Source organism: Neopsephotus bourkii, unplaced genomic scaffold (assembly GCF_033783945.1).
Source record: "Neopsephotus bourkii isolate Nb327-2 ecotype Australia unplaced genomic scaffold, CSIRO-AGI_Nbou_v1 NB_346, whole genome shotgun sequence".
NCBI lineage: Eukaryota > Metazoa > Chordata > Aves > Psittaciformes > Psittacidae > Neopsephotus > Neopsephotus bourkii.
Window position 1 is genome coordinate 1,719,291 of NW_026900852.1, and position 26,254 is coordinate 1,745,544.

Consider the following 26,254-nt stretch of genomic DNA (forward strand, 5'->3'; position numbering starts at 1 on the left):
CTGCTTTCCTGTACTCATTGCATCCTAGTCTTCCTGCAGCCACATAAATCCCACTAAATCTTCTGAAAGGAGATTAGTAACTGGCAGATTCTGAAGTGTGTAGAGCCCTAAGAGAAGAAAACAAGGTGGATGTTCATATTCCAAGTCTTTTCCCACCACTGCACCATAGACAGACACATCCTGAGCTTAATCTACCTCTTGAAAGGAAGATTCAGAACGCAGTCTCTCCTGAAAAGGGTATTTTCTTCTTCTTGATACTACCACTGACTAACATCTATAGCTGCTTCTGCTGTACCAGCTGCTCATTACTGTATTATTTTTTGCATTTACTGCTCCACCTTTGGTTTTGCTATAAAATCTTTATTGACTTCAGTAGGATTTGTATCAGAGAAGACATGAATTGCTATATGCTACCCTTTAGCTTGAACTCTGGTGCACTTAAGTTCCCACCCACTCTGTATTCTGAGGCTAAAACAGAGCAACAGGATCTCACTGAGGAATTCCTGAGAAAGTTTCTGGGTTTTGAGGCAGGTATCTGTGTTTGTTCAGTGTTCTCATGGACTTCAGCAAGAGCTGTGCGGGGATAATAAGCACACAGTATGGCTGTGGAGCCTGCTGAGGTCTGGGTCTGGTCTTTTGTTTGCTGGCAAATGCTGATGACTAAAAGTAATCAAAAATAACAGGCAAACACCACCAAAGAACTGACTTAATGCAACTGCATGTCTGAAGTGTTTGTCTTCTAAGACACCTACAGTTCTACTCTTGTACTGCATGTTCTTTAAACACTGCTTTATGTCCTCCTAAAACCAAGTATTTCAAACCAATATAATCCCTTTGTCTTTTATATTCCTAAATGTTGTTACTGATTTCATCCCTGGCAGTGTTCAAGGCCAGCTTGGAAGGGGCTTGGAGCAAGCTGCTCTAGTGGAAGGTGGCCCTGCCCATGGCAGGGGTTGGAGCTGGATGAGCTTTAAGTTCCCTTCCAACACAAACCAGGCTGGGATTCTGTGATAAAAAAATCATAGCAAAAGCTACAGTCATATTAGAAAATTCTCAGGGATTTCTTCTGTAGTGTTCAGGCAGAGTGAATAACATAATGTGTGCCAAGACTCTGTCATTGTCCTATTGATTCTACATTCTTCACAATAGTGAATGAAGCTGAGGCGTGGTGGGTGAGTCTTCGGAATGGGCTGCTGGCCTAAGGTCCTTATTTTGTTCTGGAACAATCCAGGCTCAAGAATCATTTACAAGAGTCTGGTTTTTCTCCTCTGAGCTGTCCTGGCTTTCCTGTAGATGGCATTTACTTGTGGGTGTCTGTTACCAGTAAGTCAACTCTCAACTCATTGCTCCAGTTAACTTGAACACTGTTCCATATGTGCTGTCTTCTTTCCTTCGTGGGCTTTGCTAACTTGGGGCCAGCATGAGGAAGCAGCCAAGTTCTAGTAAGAATCTCTTCAACAGCCTCTCCAGTCTGTGACTTGTGCCAAGCTGATCTATCGTTTCCCTTATCTGCCCCCTCCCTCTGCTGGAAATTCAGCAAGGGGAACACGCTTGGAGACAGGAGGAACTTTCTCTTCTTTACTGTATAGAGGAAAACCCCCTTCTGGAGACCAATACAGATCCCTCCTACATTGCTCAAGGACTTTTTCCTATTTTTACCTCTAAGTTCTGTTTATGCAGGGGCAGGAATGCCTCCTCTCACTCTCACCTGTTTGTAATCAATACAGTGACCTTCACTGAAGCTGTAATTACATTGGACAGGGATGCATCAAACCCTAGAATATCTGATTTGTCCTCAACCTGAGGTGAGGCCTCTGAATGCTATTTCTTTTAATACCTGACCCTTTGCCACTGTAATTCAGTTTAAAACTGTGGGGGTCAGTTTAAGATCAGACTAATAAAGGCGGCAGCTTAATACCTCTGCTGTGCTTGGCTTCAGTGCAAGCACAAGCAACAAGGGGCCTCATTAGCGTTTGGGTTTGGTTTTGGAGGTTGCTCCAAGAGAAACTGGACTGACACCATGAAACTCATTAGACTGAGGCCTTCCAACACTGTGCTTTTGTATTAAAGAGAAAAGACAAGTAGCAAGAGAGAAGTCCAGGGAGAGCAAAGCAGGATCCTCATTAGAGTAATTAGCCTAAGCCATTAGTTCTTAGAAGCCTCAAATGGCCATGTTTATTCCAAACAGATGCCAAGGGGCTGCTGGCTGTAACTCCAACATCTGTCTTAGAGAGGGAGGAGGAGCTGGTAGTGGCTGCCTGGGCTTGCTTATAGCATCTGGCTTAGGTGATATGTGATCCTATTAAGCTCAGTACAGCAAATCCTCTTTCATGGCACTCATTTCTTGCCATTATCTTTATTTGGCTGGCTCTTTCCCTTATGGTATTCTTCTACTATCCCAATGTTTCGTGAATAGCTTGAAATATTTCTTGAGTAGCCTGTAGGGAGAATCCTGCTCGGTCTGTGTCAGCATCTCTGGAGGAAAAATGGGCTTAAAATAAACACATGCTTAAATGTTGCAGCTGAAACACTTAGAACTTTGCTTTTGCCTCTGTTGAGAAAGAGCTCTTATTTGAAAGATATGGTGGTGTAGCTGCTGTGCTTGGAGCTGGAGTAGCTGCGCTGACTGTTGCTTTGCCCTCAGATCCAGGGACATTTTCTTCCTTTTGAAGGTGCTGGATAGTGTTGAACAAGGCCCTGTAAGCACAGGCCAAGCCCCAGCACGTTGCCATGATTTGTCCATCTCTGGTACGGTCAGAATGACCACACACCTCATTTAGGCGTTTTACTAATTCTTCTGGATTTTGCAGTTCAGTGGTGAAATTCCGAAGTACTGGAGGGGCCCACTGACCTAGATGCTTGCCCATACTATTCCACACACCCTACCACTCATGGCTGCCCAGCCTCAGGGAAAATCTCTTGGTCCTCCTGTATCGTTGTTTAACCCCAGACAAGACCCAAACCTGACTCTGCTTAACTTTTAAAATCAGACAAAATGGTCGTGGGCAAAACACATTCTGTATGCATGCCAACATGGTGATCCCCATCACAATCAGCAAACAAGTCTCAACAATATTAAAATGCCATTGAAAAACTTCAGAACTCTCAAATGATGATGTAAATGGTCGTGGGGGGGGGGGGGGGGTGCACAGGACCAGGAGGGTAAAAATGTCTCCTTCACAGGTTGACCACCCGAGAAGGAGAAAAAAGATGTGTAATTGCTAAGCACTTTTACTATATACCTCCCAAAGCATAAAGGTGGTGACCACACTGGGAATATAAGCCAGATCAGTTTCATGATCAATGATTCTATTGTATTACAAGTCATGACCGTAAAGTACAATGAGACAAGAACCTTAGCCCAAGCCCCACACTTGAAAAACACTAGTACAGAAAATACCGGCTGGAAGCAAGGTATGATATACTGAAACTGTGAGATCAAGAGGAACAACTTTGAGAGCCAATGAATCAGCATTCTGATGAGTGACTATTAATCCAGACAGATCTCTCGTTATCTCAACCCTTCGAGCCCCACATTGGGCACCAAAAAGAACTGTCATGGTTTAAACCCAGCCAGACAGCTCATTCATTCACACCCCCTGCCCCCCTTTTCCTCCCTCTTTCTTCCCCCATCCCCCACCCCGCTCCCAGAGGGATGGGGAGGAGAATCAAATGAATGCAACTCCCATGGACTGAGACAAGAACAGTCCAGCAACCAATGTACAACACAAATCACCACCGCTACCCGCACCGACAAGAGAAAATAACAAGGGAAGAGACTATGATACCACCTGCCAAAAAACGAGTCTGACCCAGAAGACCGTGTGTCCTTCCAGGTAACTCCCAGTTACCCCCCTGGGCATGACATGCTGTGGTATGGAATAACTTTGGCTAGCTTGGGTCAGGTGTCCTCCAGGCTTCCCCTCCTCCCTGGCAGAGCATGAGCCTCACAAAGTCCTTGGTCAGGGTAAAAACTACTGAGTAACAACTAAAAGCACTGGTGTTACCAGCACTGTTCCCAGGCTGAAAGTCAAAACACAACGCTGCACCAGCTACCAAGGAGAAAAAATGACTGCTAATGCTAAACCCAGGATAACATCAAGTATTTGTCCCATCTTTTGGCTGCTTATTACAGATCACAGAGTCATAGAACAGTTAGTGACAGAAAGGACCTTAAGATAGCCTATTTCCAATCCCCCTTCCATGATCTGCTCCATGATCTGCTGACTGCTGCTGCTAAACCCAGGACACCTTCTCTTGTAGGAGTTGCTGTTTTCTAGCCCGGAACTTTTGGCTGGAGAAAATCAGGAATACTGCAGCAAGGAGAAATGGCAAACATTGTGTTTAAGAGGACAGGTTTTTTTCAGGGTAAAAAAACTGAAATTTGAAATTTACCTTCCATATTTTAGATAGGGATAACAGGGTGGCACAAAGTTTTTCTTTGGGATAAGACCCCTTTTATTTGTCTAGCTGCCAGCAATGGAAAAATGTCACTTCACTTAGTGGGAATGGCTGTTGGCTTCAGTATAGACACAGAGTGAGAGATTCATTTTCTACATCTTTCTCTGGATTTCAGATAGACTACTTCCCTATGGTGGGAAGGGATCATTCCTCTCACATCCCAGTCTATGCCTGCAGCTCCTCAGTGCATTCAGTGCAAGAGAGAACTGAAAACTTCTCATATAAAATCCTGTAGTCTCTTACTGAAGCCAAACATTCTGTGGGGTTTCCTTCAATTCTTTTAAAGTAGTTTGCTCTTCTTCAGTGTTCTTTGATAATTTATGTCATCTTGTTTTTATCACTCTATACTGTCCTCCTTTATCACTAAAATAAAGAGGGTAATAGCTTCACAGTGGAAACATTTTTCTTCCTTATTTCTTTATTCTCACCATGGAAGAGCACAGTTCCCAGCACTGTGGTTGCAACATGCATTGCAAGTAACTGATGCCAAAGCAGAGGGAGTAACAAATAACCCAAGTGCTGTTAGAGATAATGATGGTTTTTAAAGCTAATTTGTCAGACAGTGTTTTCCCCTCAGCTGTCCTTGCTATCCTCTTACAAATCTTTCTTTATTATGGTGAGAACAGGTACTGTAAATGCAATAGGACTGCATTTCGAAAAGATCAAAGGGCCTTGTTTTGACCTGGAGATAAAACATGTCAAATGAGACCTTTCAGCATGGAGATGCTGTGTGGTTTTAACGAAGCCTGTCGGACCCATCTGAATGGTTAACCTGCCTTTTGTTTTCACAGCTTATTAAAATCAAAGTACAGCAGTAATTATGATGCTCTCTGACTGGTGGATTTCTATCACCCCCAGGGAGCTCCATGCACCTACAGGATTAGCTGTGCTGTGAACTACTGCAGGAGGTCAGTGGTGCTTCTTCCTAACAACAGAACGTCAAACCAGAGCTTTGTCATCTTTGCTGTTAAGTCTGTTGGGGTTTTTGAGTGGAGAATCTGACCTATAGAACCCAAAACCATGAGATTTCTGTTAAATATGTTTCACTTCTCAATGAGAAATTGAAAATTAAGCTTATATTGAACTCTGCTCCTCAGGAGAATTCATCCTCTGTCACTTCAGAAACTGAAGAGCATGTTTGTCCCTACGGATCTTCACAGGTTTAAATAAAGATGAGGGGCTAGAATAATACCTGAGGGAAGACTTCATCTTTTAAATCAATGCTCCTGCATCCTTTCAGTGACATTATGTTGGTTTATTTGTTATTATTTGGCCTGTATTTCTCTGTATTTGGCTTTATGCGTGTTTTCTCCACAGTTGTTTGACAAGCAGGGATGGAACTCCAACTTTTGATTTAGGTTCCATGTATTCATGCAGGATTTTTTCAAAAGCTTTGGATGTGGTCATGAATTTTGTGGAGTCTGCTGCTTAAACTGGCAGAATCATTACAAACTGCTGCAGTCTGGGGATCTAGTTTGAAGGCCTGAAGTTTCAGGAAGGTCTTTTGATAGTACTAAAACAGGTCTGTAACGAAGGCCATTTCTATAGCAGCAGAATGATTTGTCAGGCTTAAATCATTCTGCTACTTAAGACATTTTTCTGCTCATGCAGATCACAGAAATGAGCGTTAACAGGTAATTCCTGAAAGATGTAAATACATAGATTTTCATGGAAATCATTAGAAAGATTCCTGTTTGCTTTAGATACAGCCCCAAAAGAATGTGGTTAGAGCAGAGCTGGTATTTGATCTTGTCCTTGCCAGCCAGGGAGTCTAGAGTTACAGAATAAAGACTTTAGAGGGGTGGGAGGGCAGTTTCCCCACATGAAGCCCTGTCTGGCTCTAATTTGGGATTCTGAAGCATTGGCAAAGTAACCAGTGTAATTCTTCAGCACAGATTGTGCTGTAAAAGCAAAAAGAAACCCCAGTATCATTGATCTGGTTTTGTAATAAGATGACAAGTTTGTAGCGATCACCATTTGGGGAGATTAAAGATTTTCTGACATTGTCAGTATCTTTCTCCAACTGTTCTGAACACCTGAATGGTTCTTATCCTAAAATCTGGTTTAGAGTAAGGTAAGTACGGGAAAAACTAGACATGCCATTGAAACAGTGTCACTTACAGAAGTTCCAAATCCTGTGGTTGATAAAATACCAGTATAAAATAGTTTATAAGATCCAAACGAGCAGAGGAAGGACCTTGTGCTCCACATCTGATGGCTATCTGACCCTTCACTGCTTGTGTGTCTGATTGTCAGTAGACAGGCAATCCTCAAATCCCAGAGTGGTTTGGGTTGGAAAGGGCCTAAAGTTCATCCAGTTCCAACTCCCTGGAACTTCATTCACGTTGGCTGTTTCAGTATTTTCCTACAGAGAATGAAAATTAAATGGAAGTTCCCCCATTCTAACTGTTTAAGAGAACCAAAAGCAAGCAACAACACATAAAAGTGGACTACAAATTCTAACTCTTAATATAGCTGATGCAGATACTGCAGCTGTAACTCTAAGAAGAGGAAAAAGCAGTGGGTGGCAGAGACAGCCACTGAATGACATTAAAAAGACAAGAAAAAGAATAAAAACCTTTTGGGCATTGCTGATTCAAAAAAGAGGTTATGAAGCATTAATAATAAATGTTCCAATATTTGACTGCAGTTTTCTTTAGGGAAACTTGAACAGATTACATAAAGCACACCTGACTCTTCTCTACTCAAAATGGAGACTTACAGGACCAAAACACTTATTATTCAAGTCCAAAGAAAGGACAAAGAAAAAAGTTACATCTCAAACATGGACATCCCTGTTTGTCCGGACATTAGTGCATGCAAATATTGAGTATTACAAACCATTTTTTTTAAATCAGTCATTATGAGCCAAAATCAGCCTTAGTACCTTGCCAGCAAAAATCAATGGAATTATGAAGAAAGTTATTAAACTAAAATAAACACCGAACCTACAACAGTAAATTGCATTCACACAACTACTACAATAAACCTGCCTTTTTCTTAAACAGGTACAACTCATTTTTCATCTTGGAAACACTGTTCTTTCACGGCCATTTTACCTTACACTTGTATCATTTGCTGCCTCAAGCAACGGAGCCTGGAAATTCCTGGGTTTGTTAAAACAGCTCACTAGAGCAGTGTGGTAGTCAATACCAATGCCCACTTTGTCTTTACCTGTCAGGTCTAGGGCCTGAGTGGATTAGTTGCCCCTAATTCCATTTTACCCAATATGATGTGTTAGTATCCAGAGGCAAAAGCAGTGGAGAGGAAAAAACCAACACAACAACAGGGAGAAGGGGTGACATGCAGTGTCAGCAGAAACACACAGGAACAGCACAGCAGTTTATAATGGCAAGGAAAACATCAAAGAAATACAATACTCTGCTGAACAGGAGGCCTTCAGTGTAATTATTAATGCAAAAAATGAACATTATTATTACCATAACGTAACTCAAGATGCATCTGAACAGGGCCCCCTGAGGGAAACAACTTGCTGTATGTTACGATCAAGCATACTGGGGAAACAAAAGGACACTAGCTAAAGAGACATATTTATCTGGGCAGTGTTTAGAAATAGCAAAGATAGAGAGCAGCTTCCAGATAAAGCATCATCATTCTAGGAATAGTGTCCTCACTCTCAATAACAGATAAGGCAGGCTCAATTTATGTTAAAGTTACATCTATAAGGGGTAAACAGACTAATAAATTATTAAGAAATGTCACAGATGAGAGTGGTGCTTTTAAAGCACATCGACAAGAACTCTTTTAGGAGGTTACAATCAACTTGCAGCTCCACAGCGTGTTCAAGCATTTGCTCAAGTGTTTATCAGTTATTACAGTTTTTAAATATTAAAAATGAGGAGGGTCAAGTTCACAGACTGAGGAAGTCCCAGATCTTGTTAGGGATTAGAACAGAGACCCATGAAGAAGAAATCACGGGCTTTCAGTCAGGAAACAAAGCTTAACTCTTGCTACAGACCTGCTATAGCCACTTCCTCCTGGAAGGTCCTTCAAAACTGCTTACAGACCAGAAGTTTTTAAAATAAACTAAAACACTGAGCATTCTCATGCATTCTGTTCAGGCCACAACAACTGCATTCTGCCAGTGTCAAAACATGCCGGCATGTTATTGTACACCTGAAACATTAAGTTATAAAAACCTCAGTAAAACAGAACTCTGTGAAAGCCAAGCTAGAGTGTTGAAGCGATTTGTTTTGACAATTCTTCCACCTAAAACTTCAGCTAAGCCTTCATCTTCCTGGTTTGAAATGTTTTGATTCTGACAAAAACATGTTTTCCAAAGGAAAACTGCCCATGCCCAAAACGTTTGCACTGACAGACCACTGCATAAACCTGCATTGAGTCCTCTGCAAGCTCTTTGAGGTGTTACTGTCAGTGCTGCAGTATGTCTGGCACAAACCTAGAAGCAAGCAGTGGCCTGAAGGTCTTTGCTCAGCACAGTGCTACTCTCTGGCTACATATTACTCTCCTTTAATGCTTCAGCACCTTAACCTCCCCAGTCTCCAGATGTTAATACTTTTGTCTCCTGCAAAATGGTAACTCACAGCTATCTTAGCATAAGCAAATACATCTTTATTACCACTCACTCTTCGGAGAGGTTTTGGCAGGAAACTGTCCACTGATCCACTTAGTCAGAAAAGCAGTCAATACAGTGCATGGACCCAAATTAGCACAGTTACATGACAGCTTGTATAAGTCTGCCTAAATAAAATGGTTTTATTCATAACAAGGTGAGGGCTTCTTAAGTTTTTAATGCTAATAACAAAGTTTATTAGTTATAAAGATTCACTGAAGAGGGTAAGGGGAAAGGACGTAAGTGCTCTCTAGGCTGAAGGAAGCCTGCAGGCACCATGAGTGTTAAAACACATTAAACAGCGCAAGCCCGAGAGCCCTCTGGAGTTTCCTTTGAATGTATTACTTTTAAATTAGAGATAGGGAATTTTCCCTGTGGAAACTGGACAGAAAACAGCTGTGCTCATTAAAAGAGGAGGAACTGCAAAGTAGTTATATAATCAACACTGTGTAATTAACAGAGAATTATAATCGTAGAGCTAACACTAAGCTGGAGCTGTGCACTGTGCTGAATGCTAACAGCTTTGCAGTCGGCTGCCCTTTATGTTGCTCCGCTTGTTCAACCACGTTGCCCAGGCTGCATATCCAAATGGTGCCTTGTTCCTCAGGCTCATGCAGCAACTGAGACACAACTTCTCCACACCAGCTTCGTAAGGAAAGGCTGCTCAGAGAGGTCAACCAGCCCAGTATTATCTAAGTGCCAACAGGAAAATGACTACACTGGTAATATGAATGCCAGGTAGTCAAGAAAAGCTTCCACAGAGCAGGAGGTGGAGGAACACATCATGGAATTATTAGAGCCTTCCACCTGAAAATTTCCATGTGCTTTTGGCCATTGTGAAAGTAACATAAGGAGTACTAAAGCAGTCCCAGATTTAGAGCTGTAGTATGAAAAATCCCATATGTAGCATGTGAAGACTAGGTATGAAGATGTCCCCAGCTCACACCATTTATTCCCTGTGGGGATCACAGAGACTGTTTACTAATGGGATCACTGAGCCAGTGAAAGCTTGCTAGCATGACAAGTCAACAAACCTAAGAGAATATCTGCCATACCTAGAGCCAATCTGAATGTCAGAAGAGAGATAAATGTAAGGAACTGGCCTCTGAGTGAATGTTAAAGAAGCAAACAGCCCTAGTATGCAACATGAGGGATGAGGATTCAGTGGCTTCTGCCATCAGGGAGCTTAAACAAGCTTTTTTAAAGCTATTCCCATTGCATAACTTCCACTGATTTTAGTGAGAATTGCATAAAGAAACAGTTAAAAAAATCCCTGCTTTAAGTTCATCTGTACCTATTTCTATTTTACACATAAGAAATCAATCACTCTTTCCTAAACCATATATGTGCCATCTCTGATAAAGGAATGTGATACACTCCAATACCATGGAAGCTACAAAAGCCAACCCCGAATGCAAAAAAACCCCATGGACCAATAACCCCACATCATTTTGGTTTAAGGCTGCTGCACTGTGTTAGCTTGAAGGCATCTCATCCAAATTCACTCCTTGGTGCCAACAGTTAACAGCAGGCAGGTTTGGCTGTGCCATTACTGTTCACTGGAAACCTTTAAAATGCAGGGAGAAAGGTTGTTAACTCTAAATTATATACAATGCTCTGATGCTCTTGTCCTGCCATCATCCACTCCCAGCTGGCCTACAGGACAGGATCTTCCTAGTTGGACAAGTGTGCATTGCAAAGCCAGGTATCCAAGATGCCACAATGACTACAAGGCTGCAGATTTACCCTACTAAGGGTGAGACTCATAGGGCAGAAAGGAGAAATCCATTCCAGCATTCCTCTGCCCCAACTGCACCATGTTCAAGCTTTCTGGGATTCAGCTCTACTACTGCATCCTTCATCCCAGCTTGTTTGCTGCCAAGAGCAGCAGGAGGTAATACTGGACTGTAGTTGACAAAAACAAAAGGTACAGCTGGGATTCCTCCTCAAACTGCTGACACTGAAAAGTGATCATTAGCAATGAACAAAAGTGCTATTGAACCGCCATAAAATGCTTTTAAGCCACCTACTAGTGAATACATACACAAACCTGCTTGGTTTCTCCTCCATTAGCCACAAGCAGACTGACAAGCAGATTCCTTAGCCTCTGCCTGGATTTGGCACTCTGAGATAGAAAACTGCCGAATTCTACACTGTTCTGGTCCTATTCAAATACAAATACAGCAGAGGCATTCTCCTTGCATTGCCTGGAACAGGACTAAGGTTGCTTCAGATCTCCTTGGTACAAGAGAGTTCTGATGGTGGCACACACATCTTCTACATTTAGCCTTTTGCTCTTTCAAAACTGAGAAGTCTGTTTAGCAAATAGCTCATCTGTCGTCATCCTCCTCCCTTCCCTCAGACAAATGGCATATTGAGATTCCAAGTAAATTCATCAACCAACAAGTAGGCAGTACATTTCAGAACAGAACCCAGGAATCCCAACTTCCTGGTCTTTTTCCTTAACCACTAGATGACACTACTTCCCTGTATAGCACCCACTTTTCCAAAGTTTCTGAGCACTTCCACATCCCATTGGCTCCAATGGAGTTCTGGGTATCAATTCCTAACTTTAACACAGAAATAGAATGATTGACAGAATACAAGGTAAGCAGCTCAGCTACACTGCAAAGGTTTTCTCTTGTAGTTTTTCCTTTACTTTGACTTCTCTCAACAGCCTAACCAGCCTATTCCAATTAGATGTTCTTTGCATGTTTCAGTTTTCTTTTCACTGAAAATTCCGTAATTGCCAAGGGATAACCAAAGCAGATAATAAGGGCTAATGTTAACTGAGCCTTCCAAACTTTAAAGACTCCTGGATGAAAGGACATTCTTATGAGTCAAGACACATCAGTTCTGGAGGGATTCACTCATGACAGAAAGTTATTCTCTAAGAGGATCTGCCAGAACATTTATTGAATCATAGGATCTGGATCCAGTGAATGGGATGCCAAAACTATGACTTGGAATTAATTACTGCTACTTCCTGCTTGCCCATTTGTAGTGATTACTCAATAGCTCACGTCAATGTTGCAGTATTGCAAGTGCCACATGATGCATTAAAAAGTACTTCATCAGCTGCTTTGTATGGGTTTAATGATGAGCACTGGACAGACAATTTTAGCTTCCCATATTAAAACAGAATTGGGGATTTTATTTTATACTTCAAAACCCCCTTTTCCTCAAGAGGGTTTTTCTTGCTTTTTTAATTGCATATGGAATAGCACACTGTCACTTAACCCTCTTGTTCAGTCTCATTTTCCATCTTCTCTATTTTCACACACAATTTAACTGACTTACAGCAAAATAGAATGTATTAAGCTGAAGACAATGTGGGTAATCAACATAATGCACTGGCTGCTAATCCCTGGTTACCCCAGTCGTTTTACACTGTTTATTTGACTTTTGGTCTATGTTATGTAGAGCAGAGTATGGATTTTCTTCACTGAGAAGAGTCATTCCATTTGAAAATGTGTCTGATACTTTGTGTGTTGTATGCACAAGTACCAGCACAGCATTTGGTAAAAAGACCATCAATCAAATCAGTGCAAGGAGCTTTAATTCTTAAGGCTCTGAAAATTCCTCTGTACAAAAGCAGCATAAGGTGCTGCAGAAAGGCATCTAAGCAAAAGCCTGGTCAGAAGGTTGTGATACTCATTTCAAGAAGCAGAAACAAGTCCAGCCAAGATGTGGCTGCTTTAGTACATGGATCTATGTATGCACATCGGTAGAGTTCACAAGGGCTGCATTAGCAATCAGTTTTCTGGACTCTCTGAAATACACAAAACCACAGAATAATACTAGAAAGGGTAAGTGTTGGATGCCCCAGATGGTTTGCTTCACATGCAAGCAAACAGAAATCAATGTCAGCATAGCAAAAACTATCCTACAACACAGTATTAGCTTTGAGAAGCACAAGCATGGCAAACGTGAAGCACCAAACAGAAGGCAACTCATGTCCAACTTCCCCATGTCAAGGCATCTCACTTGAACAGGCAAACATCTAACTGGAATTATTGCTGATCTGTAGACACCCAGATACCAAATTACAAACAACAGATCCAGTCAATTGAGTAACAGACAGAAAATTAAACCCAGCTCTTTTACACACATCTGATTGCAGTATCTGTCAGTGCTTTCTGTAATGCAGGGGGTTCAGAGGGAGAAACACGCTAATATTTAGAGGAGATGAACAAGCTTCGTTGAAACATTTTATCAAATATATCCTCATGGAGATCTTCAGCCCTTTTTATTTTTCATTTTAAGAACCGCTATTTCTATTTATATTTCATTTCACTTTGTTTCATTTCTAACTGACATGCCATTATGCTTCAATTTGCTCTCTGCTGCAGAACATTCATCATTAAAGGGAATTCACAATATTCTGAGTAGCGTGAGAAGACTCCACAGACTGTATGCTAAAGCAGAACAAGCACCCACTCTGCTCACACTAATGAGCCATGGGAGAGTGCTTCTGTTCTAGAGCCCTCATTTCAGACAGGGAAATTCAAAGGGCACAGTCAGGAGTTAACAGTGAAACTTCAATGCCAGTGCACTACCTAGTGTTACCTACTGGATCCAGACAAGCCACTCATTTTCTCCCATCTCAGCTTGTGAGTGCAATGAGGAGGGAAACAGACATGCTTGTAGAAATCAGCTATTGAATTCACATAGTTAAACCATCATGTCCTCTTCCTGTTCATGGGACTCCAAAGGGCACTCAATAGCAGCGCACTTGGGACTCCCATGGGAAGTTCTATGAGTTTGGAGGTGTCCACTGAAATCTAAAAGCAAGCTACTAACAGACACTTGATGCAGCATCTTCAGCAAAGCCAGAAGGGTTTGAGCATTCAGAACCTATTTGAAGTTTCTGGAATTAAGACACCCATGGCTATTGCTGACCTTCAAAAAGCCCAGGCTGCTTCCAGAAACCAAATAAAATGCAACAAGTTCTCTCTACATTTTTCCATAATCTTCATGACAGATAAAAGGTTTGAAAACCGACATAACACAGCACATGTTTTGCAAATTAAACATTAGCTATGTGTTTGTGAAGGAAATAAACAAGAGAATTCTCCTCAGGTTCAGCTCTCTATCAGCTAAATTGGATCATGTCTATGAGAGAGATAACATCAACAGTTCCCTAGCTTTCATCTGCGATTTAATAAACCCATTTTCCTCAAAGGGATAAGGAGATCTGAATGCATTTCTGTAGTGTGTCAGGTGTGGAGGGTTTCTGTGGGGAGTGTAGGAGAGTGTTTAAGTTCACAGCATCTTCCACTCTGCATTGAGCCAAAAACAAATGTTTAATGACCTTGTTCCCCAATTCTGAAAGTGCATCATCTGAAAACAGGGCAAAGACCCACAAAAATAATTATCACAGAAGCTTCTATAAGACCTAAGTAATTTACTAGAAACACTGGGAGAGAGACACTGTGGCAGAAGCAAAACACTCCCCTGAAGCCAAACTTCACCAATACAAAACCAACCTCCTGCCACCTTTCTAGGCAGTAATTTGTCCTTCCCAACTTACAGAATAACCCACCCAGCTAATGGAAGATTTCTTTAGGAATTTATTAGCTTGCTTGCTTGGCATGCCCTTCTCTCTGCCAACCAGAATTCTCTCTCAATTTACATTACCCAGACCTGCCCAATTTGCTAGGTTTTATGTTCTCACCACAGGACACTGGGAACATCTGGCTGGGACAAGCAGCATCTCCACTACTCAGCATACAGCATGCTGGGGAGCCCACCCAAAGCCCAGTACACACTTCACAACATCTTTGAGTCACAGACCATGCCGCAGATTACCCTCACAGGGTGCTAATATTCCCTCATACAACATCTGCATGCTTACTTAAGACAGGTTTTGTCGCCCTTTCCAAAGAAAGATGCATTTTCAGACACCTTTCAATTCAGCCTATTGGTCTGTCCTTCCCAACCTTATCTTGTAATGTAAGTACTTCTCTAAATGCTTCATAAATCTGGTTTTCCAATAATGGAAAACTATGCTGAACCTTCTATAGCTCCAGTGGTATGGATTTCTTGGAAAAACTCTGTCATTTTTGACAAATGCAATCTCTCTGCTTTGCTGTGTAATCCTGGTATAGGCCAAGCAATCAAAAAACTAATAGGCCTTTCACAGATTATATCTGAACTGGAATTACTTCTTTATAGCCTACGAACATGTTTCATATTAAAGCAGCGATGTCCATCTCCAAAAAAACCTTCTGCTTGTCATTTTGTGTGACTCTTAAGTATCTGTAACTTAAAGAACAATTGCCTTTAACCCCCGCACCTCAACATGCAGAGTGAGCAACACAACATTATTAATGAAGTTCTGTTTCACTGAAGAAATAAACCTCAGGTTCAGGCCTGAAGCTGAGGACCTGCCAGGCTGATGGATATTTTTCTAGTATAATTTATGAGCTGATGGCTACCCACATGGATCACAACAAAAGCTTAAGTGCCCTTGAGATAAGAGCAGGGTGAACAGATAGGTAGGTATGAGGAATAGGATGGATTAGTAGCATAATAAAAAAAGATACAGATAACTCCCCCAAACCTTGATTTTTCTTGTTACAGTCACAGATCTGTAGTTGCAAAAAAAATGTGGTTTACCACATAAAAGGCACTGTGCCACACATAACTGGCCTTTTACAATTTTTAACCTGTTAACCAAAAGCTGAAGTATTTTGTTTCTATGCTTAAATTGTGACTACTTTATTATTAAAGTCCTATTATCATGCTATTTCATTACACTGCTTATCACATTTGTGAAGGGCAATCTACTCTCCACTGTTATCTCAAGATAAGTTTTAAGTTGATATCACAAGATGAAATTCTCCCAGAAGAACTCCTCTTGCAATGAGAGAATCTGACTGTAATTTAAGAAATGCCTGTATGGGAACACTGACAGGCTCAAAGTGTTATTCAGTGAAGAACTCTGGTCACCCTTGGGGCTGTATCTAGAAAGATCTTAAAGATTTCACTAAATGCCCTTAAGGAAATGGGTTAGTTTCTTTCTTGGTTCAAGCTTGGAGCTGTTGCAACTGTCATTCATTTCTTAACAGATTTAGGGAATGTCTTCTCCTGCATCACCTGGCATTTCTGTGGAAGAGATGGAAACCAAATCCAGATCTTCGGCTGCACTTCACAGCACCAGCGATGAGCCACACAACCTCATTTAACACAAGGCCACTAACAATATTCAGCATAAAGCAATCTAAATTTGAACACCTCTAAATGCAATTAATAATTTGCTCCACTAAAAGTACTGCAACTCTTAAAACCATTTTACCATTCTGAACAATTCCTTTTTAAGGAAAAATTCTAGTTGCTTTTTAGCAGCACACATGAATACACAGAGCCTCACACATCAAGAATCAGCTATACTTGCACTCCTTGTAACCCAAGAGGATGCACAATCCAAACAGCTCAAACAGACCCTAATAAAATTTGAATTGTCATTTGTTTTAATTGTACTTACTGTGTGAATCAATACCATTCATTTCTTACAAAATCCTGGCTCAGCCATGTGGATATTAGAAATGTACTCACTAAATTATTGATCCAAATTATATATGCATACATAGGTTTTAAATTTACTTGGACCACCACATGTTAAGGTTCAAAAAAATCATTTCCCCCCCAACTGAAATTCAACACCTGCAAAGACCCATTAATTTATAAGATATATTGAATATGTATTTCAACATTCTAACATCACATAGTGATGATCTTTTGTTATTGCCAACGTCATAAAGGACAAGTGGATTCAATATTTTACATTACCATCTATTACCGAACATGAAGAGGATTCTGAACCACAATGGTGAAAAAGCATGTTTCTTCAACCCAAGAAGTAATCTGACTTCAGGTGTTCTGATGTGCCACAGTTCCACACAGACATAACTGCTGTTGTTCAAGCATCAGCTGTTGGATGTTCACACACAATGTGAACTCTAAGTGACATTTTGCTGGAGCTAACAGACTACAGGCCTCGGGGTGGGGGGGTCCAATCAGGCAACAGAGGAAAAACTGCAACTCTACTGCATCCAGCATCAAAGCTATAATGTCCTTATCCTCCTGCTGTAAGAAATCATCTCTAACACAGCTTCCAGCATAGTTACAGTTTAAGCAAAATGCACCAAGTCATATGGAATTAAACCTTTGCCTGAATTTCTTGCTAGCACACCTATTTTTTATTTGCAGTACAAACCCCAGGCAGGGGAACAACAAGAGGCTTACAAAGTACTTAAACCTATTTCAAGAACTCAAATTAGAATATCAAAATATATTCACAGACCATCGTGCTACCACTACAAATCCCTACTTATCAGAAGGATCCTTTGCAATGCCCTACAGATAAACCCATACCTAATAGCTGGTGTGAAACAGCTTATTTTTGAATGCATGTAAGCTCTATCCAGTGATCTGGCTCAAGGTGAAAATGTCCATGCAGGAAGTGATAAAATAAACAGCTGTATCAACTTCTCATTCCTGGTAGATCACATTTATGTCAAAATTCCAGAGGGGTGTAAGATTCCAGCCTGAACATTACTGTTTCACCTCAGCTTACACACTGAGGCACTAGTAAAATGAGACTGAAATTTATAATCCCTTAAAGAGCAGTTTTACTTACTGAAGAGGAGAAGATTAATATGCAAATCATATTTTTAATCATCTTGAAGTAAAGCAGTCCTGAACTGAAGGCAAGCACAAGGAAGACTGAGTTTAAGGAGAGAGAAAAGCACTTATGCCCAAAGACTTCTAAGAGAAATGGGTTTTTCCAGCAGCTCTAGACAGACACGCAAGGGATCAGGGAGTCATTTGCTGACTCTACCATTAATCCAGTGTGTGGCCAGAGCCAACTGATCTCACCTGAAATAGAGACAGGCCAAAAAAATAGTACCTGAAATAGTCAAGACATACAAAGGATACTAGGAACTACACAAGCTAGGCGCAGGGATTTGCCAAGTCTTTCCAGACAACATTGTTCTCTCACTCATCTGAAAAATTTTTAGGACAATGATGTATTTATCTCGTTGGTAAATGTCAGGCTTTTACATAGCCAAAGAAAGAAATTAACAAGGAAGCAAATAACACACAGGGATGGAAACAAGTTCAATGTATACGAAAATCTGAGCCATTTTTTTCCAGCTGGGCTGTTTAGTGTAATTACTTCACTATACAATATCATCTTGCTAATAATTAACAACATTGTATGATGATTTCTGACCTCTTATAGTAATCAAATTCTGATTAACTGAAGGTTTTCTCCCTTTTTCCTAAACCTAAACACATTCAGGCAAGCAGCTAACCAGAAAGAAAAAAACAGCCTGGAGCAGTACATCATTGCATATGTCTGCAGCAATTTGTGGGCTCAATCTTACTTCCCTAGGTGTCAAACAGCACCCACTCCCAGCAGAAAGTAATTAGCATTCTTTCCCATGACCATGGTTAAGCTGATTAGCATATACAGCACCCTTTTGGGTTGGTGATTCACAAAGCAGCACAGATGTTGCCTTTAGAAGCAATACTTTCCACATACCTCTTCAGTTCAAGTGAAGGGATTTCCTGTGGCTAAAAAAGGCAGTTGTAAATGGATATGCCAGAGTACAGGAGAGGAACACTTATGAACTCCCAAGAGCTTAAAAGCTCCACTGTATTTTCATAGTCAATAACTTCTCAAAATATGCCTCCAAGCATATTACCATGCAACTTCCAACTTCAGGTGCTGCAGACAGAAGCTTGGGCAAAAGAGTTTATTAGTTCTGTTCCTTACTGTAGGCATGGGATTTTTGGGAAGTTTCAGTCTACTGAGTATGTTTCAAAGCACAGTAACAGCTTTGACACAGTTGCTCCTATGCGTTTCAAACACCTTTCCAAACTCTCTTTTGAGCATAGAGCACTTCCAGCTCCTGTTGAACCTAAGAGTAACTCTGTAAACACAAATACAGTGGCAATCAATTCAAAACATGGTGCATTTTCCCAAAGAAAGATTCGGAGGTGGTGGTTTGGTCTCTGGGTGTTTCCCTCCAACACCTTGATTTAGGTAAAACATTGTATGATGAGACCTCCTGGCCATGTAGTATCAAAGATGCTGGTCTGAAACACTCAGGGTGTTTCATTTTCTCCTCAGGAGGGTAGCTGTTTCATGGACCATGAATAGTCTTAGAAATAACTTCATTTAGACAAGCCTAGTTAAAGTACAAAACAGGCTGCTTGCTTAGTCATGACGGTACACAGCTCTGGTCGATCTAACCAGTGAACGGAGCAAAAACCATTACAGAGCTTTAAACAGTAAATATACACTTAGTGCATTGTTTTTTTGATGCCCCAAACCAACTCTTCTCACTTACTGTTCAATATCCAAGGTTTTAACTGCGGCCTGCCACACACTATACATTCTTGGTTTTAAAAGTCTGCACCTTTAATGGCACTGCAAAGTGCCAAGATGATCTGCACTACTGAGCAGTATAATAAGCACGAGGAATGCAAAATAAATCCTCATAAAAATCACCTTTTGCTGTTAAAACTGTATTCCTTAACTGTGCTGCTCTGCTTCCATTTAAGTTCTCTTTATCTTTGCATAAGACACTAGCTGGTTTAAAACCATTACAGCACTTCAACTTCAAACTGTGGCTTCCACAAATAATGTAAGTTCAATTGCTGTCGTTTCATTTAGAAGGGCCGTATCTTTTTTTCTCCTGCTGCATTAAAAGCTTTGTAAGAAAAAACAGTAATGTGTATAGACACATACAGCCAAACTACTAAAAAGAATAAAGGCTCTTGAAAACTCTGATTCACTTAAAGTTTCACAGATCAAGGACTTTCCACATTAGAAGATCCTTACCACAAAAGCCAAAGAGACACAACTCTGTCCATTACAAGAAAGAATTTGGCTACAAAACTGCGTATGTCTTGGACAGATAAAGGCAGGTAAAAGATACACACATCAACTGAAAGAAGTCCAGAGGAAAGTAGCAAGAACAGAAATACAACCTGAGTGGGAAAAGAACAGGTTGGGTTTTTCCATGGGCTGGGAAGGAAAAGGCTGGTTTTCAGCACCCAGAAAGGGGCTGCAAACTAGACAAAAAGATGACAATGATGACAACCTTCTTCCCACTACTGATAAAGACCAGCTGATAACCACAAGCCCTTTTCCTTTTCTTGGCACATGCAGCTTGGTTTCCCCTTCCTCTCAACATTATGTTGAGCTAAAGTCAAGGAAAGCCCCACAGTGTATGACAAGTCTTTCTATATTGGCACCCCTCCGATTGCTAACCAGGATATTATATTGCCTACTTAAGATACAGATATGCATCTCTAAGACAGTCTCACTAGCAAAAAAGGAATTAAGGTATCCCATATAGCCTGCTGAACTACAAAAGACCTTTTCTGTGACATCTCATCTCTACAAAAAATGAAGTTCTGTGCATGAAAATGCAGGTTTCTTGAAGCAGCCAATTATGACAGGAAATGCATAGCAATCTGATGCTTAGTCTTCTCGGAACCACTTGGAAAAAACCTCAGTCATAAGAAATCATCGCATTGTAATTTATTACCTAGTACCTGCAACATGTGATTATTCAGTATATCATGGGCAATATAAATACATAAATAGCCAAGGGATACAATGTTTGTTAGTGAATCTCAAAGCAACTAAAGAAATAAATTAAAATTTTCCCACTGAATAAGTATAAAAGTAAAACCAAGTTATTTGACTTGATCTACACACTGAAGTAGAGTCCTGGCACAGGCTGCAGGAGAAATCCAAGCTCTGGAGCCTCAGTCCCACACTCAGTGGACATATATAAGATGACACAAAATGCTACTGTAGGGATAGTGTCTGTATGCTGTAAATAGGGAATTTTTCTTCATATTGAGGAAAACCAAAGCATGCTTACAAGAAATCATTTCCCTTGAGAAGTCACGTTTTGATTAAAAATTGTTTTTTCAAAAAGACATGCTGACAAAACATTTTCAGTCAACATGGATACGCTTACAACTAGAACACACACTGCACATCAGCTTTCATTAGTACTGCTAGTGCAAGTAATAAAGCTCTTTTTCTTTCCCTGATTCTTGTAACTTCCTCCTCTCAGAAAGAGCTCTGGAACTACACAGTTGAAACCCCCAAAGACTTAAGAGCATATGTATTCTGTTCCTTTCACAACTCGTAATTCATTTTTGGAGACATAATTGAGAATATCTATCAAAACCTACAAGTATTTGCTGACCTGGGGAAAAAATGTCTTCCTGGGACTCTGAAGTAATACACTGCACTAAGACTTCAGGCACTGCTGTAAGTTTTCTTGTTTCTGGGTCAGAAAAATCATAAAGTTCAAGCCATCTAGAATGAAAACCATAAGCCAGTTATACAGTTTATTAGCTTTAAGAAATCACACTTGAAATGAGGGCTCCATCAGGAACCTACAATCAAGTTATATGACAAAGGCAGTAGTAAAAATTCATTTATTTGTATAGGTGTTTTAAAGAGGTGCGAGCTCAACTGGGGAAAAGGGAAGCATACACTTCTGTCCTGGCAGCTTTGTAAGCCATGTCTGAAGCACAGCAACCCAAACCACACAGGTTCTGCTTCTAGGGAATAACCACATAAGTGGAGACTCAATTTTATTCACTAGCCCAAGAAATCTCAGCACACTTCAGGTAGTCTATCACAGATTGCTTTACTACGTCTGGGTACTAGAGAAGTGTAGGGGGGCTTCCCCTACACAAAGCCGGCTACAGTCTGCTAGAATGACATCCCAAAGTGATGCCTTGACTTCAAAGTTTTTCCATTTCCGCTTTCTCTAAGTAATTTCAGATTTTGAAGGTGTGCTAACCCAGACACCGTAGTCTATAATCCCCCTAACGCTCAGCCAGTTCCTCTAAAAAGCAGTCCAGGCTCTATTTACTTTCAAAAAAAGGATTCACTCATACCATGTCTTAAAACCAAATCATTTAACTTTCACTGACTTCACCCAAAGCATTCCCTACTCACTGGTCTCCCTAATTACTTTATTTGTTAAAGGAATTTAGATGTTGCGCTAGTTAGTACTGCACCACTACCAAACTTCAATGCAGACAGAGAAGATGTTTGGGTAACATAGTTCTTACATCAAGGCAAAGAGCCTAAAAAGAAAATCTCAGGCTGAGCCTCTTTGTTCCTAAAGTCTTTACTCCTAAAAAAAGGATCACAGAAGTTCTGTAACTCACAGGGGTGTTGTCAGAGTAAGTACATTCAAGATTAAGAGTTGCTTAGATAAGTATTGTCCTCCATTATTGTACCAAGATAGTATTTCATTTATTCGAGCCTCTACAGAAAGTGCATAGCTTCAGAAATCCTGCAGTATACAACTAAAATGCTGAAGTATTCTTAAATCTTTCTAAATATATATTACCAAGAAAGAAGGGTTTTGTGGCCAAGTGTAAAATAGCTTTGTTCTTTAAAGAAAATACAGCTCTTTTATAATCCCTTTTTATCATTCTCCCACTTTTAGCCCTGTGTTCATTTCCACGCTACACTGTAGTAGAAGTCAACAGTGTAACTCAAAGCTTTGTGAATATATGTTTGTTCAGTAAACAAGTTAAATGTGTTTGCATAACTCTTACTAAAAGAAGATGCAGCCTATACTGAATGGCTACACACTGCCCATTTCCCTCTGCAGATACATATCAAAAATAGTGAGGGTAGAATAAACACATGGAAACTTTTTTGTGGTCTAACTATGAATGTTATCACAGAGAGGAAAAACAAGCCAAATTGTGCCAGGGAATGTGAGAACTGTGTAACAAAGCATCACTCATAAGGTCCAAATATTTTCATGACAACTTTGCATGTACTAAATACAAGGACAAAGAGAATTAGGATGTAAATGTTTAAAGACTAAGAAATAGATCAGAAAAAATTTTAAATGCTCAGATTCTGCTATTGACTGAAATGGAACTGGTTATGAGATACTGAAAAAGGTCAGTAAAATTAGCTTGGAAATCTTGAATAAAATCACACGCAAAAGTATTGGGTAGTGGCCTAGTTCTGTTTCCATTTAAAAAGTTAATCAAAGTACGCTATATTTCACTTTGGTTTTCATTTACCTAGGGGTTTGTATTTTGATAGTGTTTGCTTTGCACAAATGCTCGCAGAAGTACAGACAAAAACTTGCCTAAATCTGTCACCTTCTAGCACATTCCATCAGGCATTCAGTGACTAAAACCACCTTCCCCCAAAACAGTTCCATGAATCTTTGAAGCAATGAGGAAAGCTGCTTAGCAGAACCCTATTATGAATGTATTTAACCTGCTTCTTGCCAGTAAAACATCTAGAACGGACTGTCCCACCCACAACCAAAACACCGCATACACTTCTTTTTTTCCTTTTTAAAGACTCCAAAGGCACCTATATTACAGGTAGACCAGGGCTGAACAACATTCTGGAGCTATACCTACACTCCTATCTGATCCACTGCTGCCTTATTCCAAGCTACCTGCTGAATTCCTCCTAACTGCTTTCCCTCAGTGAAGGAAGAATGACATGGTCTGTGTGTAAATATTCCTAGTTTAAAGGCAGCTCTTTGAAGTTCATAATCTCTTCCCTCTTTCATACTGCTTTTCAAGAGAAGAACATGTGTGTAAATTCTTTATCATGGTGACTGTGACTTGGCATTGTCTTTGATACTGTCTCAGTTTGTGTTGTAAAGGTAGTAATTCTAGTGCTGGGAACTTGGACAAGTCCCCACATGCTTTTCTCTCACTTCCCTGCTATTTATACCATCAGCTTTTTGCAAAGGGTTTACATGGAGCATTACTAGTGGTACAGGTTCCGTTAACACTGCAGCAAGGGCTGTTTCTTCCCTAGCATTCCCAAGGACGGATGCAGTCCACCAGTAAAGTAGCAGGGTTCTTTCACTTTTCCACCCTTATTTAAATCAGTAATGCTGGTTTATTGTGCAAATGAGCTTAATGTTCTTGTAGAGTAGGGCACAAGCCCCTAACAGCAAAATCTCCACCTCTGCCATTCCAGTTACCACAGCTGTATCAGAATATTGGGATACTTGTACAAGGGAAGTCGTGCTTATGCTTAGTCTCATTTACTACGTTTGCACTGTACTAAATGGAATTAAACATAATTACACACCATGTCAAAAACAACTGTAGCTAAGCAGAACTACCTCTGCTCCCACTCATTTTCTCCTTGTGCTAAGCAGAAGCACTGAAAATTCTGCATGAATGCAAATGATGAGCTTATTTACTCAAAATGATTAATTACAGTAGTAATTAATAACTGACCAATTTTAATAATAAACTATGATTACTGCAGCTCAGAAAACAGCATTCCAAGTACATCTGGGGAAAAACACTGTACATCAAGGCAAGATACACTTGTCACAACTGATTAAAACTCACGTTACAAGAATTCCTAAAGGACCACAAACCAAACAAAAAATCCGAAGAGTTCACTGGAACTAAGGTCTCACCCAATATTCAAAGACTCAGCCTACAGCTGCAGCAACAAAAGCATGACACAAACTGAACTTTATCCAACTTCCAAAAACAGGGCTCTAAGAGTTCAGGCTTCCACTAATGTTCTCCCCTTCGTAAAGGGGAAAAAGACATTTCCCCAGCATTACCCTTGTAATTACCCCATGTAATGTGGCAAGTTAAAACACATTTACTCTATGTAACCTTTAAATAGATAAATTTTGTTGATAGACTGTTACTTCAATTAGCTGGATGATTTTCTGTAATTACAATAGTTTGTCACTTGGCTGTTTTCTCTAATTTGTTGCCTCAATTACATAAATTACACTGATTTACAAAAGCACGTTTATAACATACCTTCAATGAAGGAACTGCAAATGGAGCTCTCTATAGGCTCTTCAGCTCTTGGTCCGCATGGTACATTTTCCATTGTAAAGCATCCCCTCTCAGTCTGAGAGGAAACAAGCAATAGAAACACCACTGAGGACAACATAAAGCAAATATTCCTTATGCAAAGCTGTTTTTTCCTCACTGCTTGACATTTTGCCTAGCCTGTATTTTGGGACACATGTCCCCTCCTTAAAAAGGAAAATTAAAGCAATTACCAGTTTTGTCTATGGCTAAGGCAGGCGCCCATTTATGTTTTAGTCTCAGTTCTGCCACCAACTTGTCATGAGTCCCTTGAGGACTCATTCAGCCTTTTGGCATCTCAGTTAACTCAAGTACAACATAATTAATTCAAATATCTAATCACATATTCACTTTCATCAGGGGACCACAGAGTGACTCCCAAATTATTATTATCAATAGCTCCAAATACCAGAAGTCACAGCAATGCTGTTAGGCTGCTCAAGGCCATCATTTTAAAATGCTTCACTAAACAGATAATCTAAAACATAAGGCATGTTGGCTCAGCTGCTGAAATGCAAATGCCACCCAGAGCCCAGGCCTCTCCTGCGATGCACCTTCTGTCAACGCCTACAGCAGGACAAAGTGAGCATGAATTGATACTACAGCCAAAGCGTAGCATCCTGCACCAAGCCCTAAAGTAAGCACAGAACATCTTCGGATTGTCCCAATATTCCCACATAATACTCAATTTCCATATTCTCACATCACACAGCATAATATCACATAATATATTAGTATTACTAAAATAAGGGAAACTTCATCATACTAAGATTTTTTTGTTCTTTAGGTTCACGGACTACAGCATTCTGTTCTTCACCAAGACTTGTCAGACAGAAGTGAGTTAAGTGCTTCAGAATCATAGGGGAAAAAAAGTAAAACACAAAAAGAAATCCCAATTTCTTTCAAGCTTAACCTGTACCATACAAAGAAATGTGACCCAAAAGTAAATTAGAATTGAGAATGGCTTTCCATCAAACACAACATCAATCCTATAACCTGTAGCATTAATAAGCTTGCATAGACCTTTCTGCTGAAAAATCAAAAAAGGTCAAAAGAAAATGAAAAAGGATTTACATAGAACTCTTCAAAGATGCTATTCTTATTCATAGCGGTGCAACTCTGGAGTCTTTTGCTTTGGAGAGACTGAACTCTAACACAGTTCTGTGGCAAAAGTAACCTCAAATAAGACCTCAACCTTTAGCTCAATATATTTTACCTTTTGATTCACCAGGTTATTTAACGGCTTTGGTAACAGTAGAAAGAAATTTTAAAGTGATTTGATTGGTAACTTAAAACTGAAAC

General features: G+C 40.3%; 1 protein-coding gene across 1 annotated transcript in view; it reads right to left on the reverse strand.

The window, feature by feature from the left end:
* LRRTM4 (leucine rich repeat transmembrane neuronal 4) overlaps positions 1–24,996 on the reverse strand; it is a 419,241-nt gene extending 394,245 nt beyond the window's left edge. Inside the window, exon 1 of the mRNA XM_061348236.1 lies at positions 24,899–24,996. The gene's annotated coding sequence lies outside the window, so the exon portion shown is untranslated. The remainder of the gene's footprint in view (positions 1–24,898) is intronic.
* Positions 24,997–26,254: the final 1,258 nt, after the last annotated feature.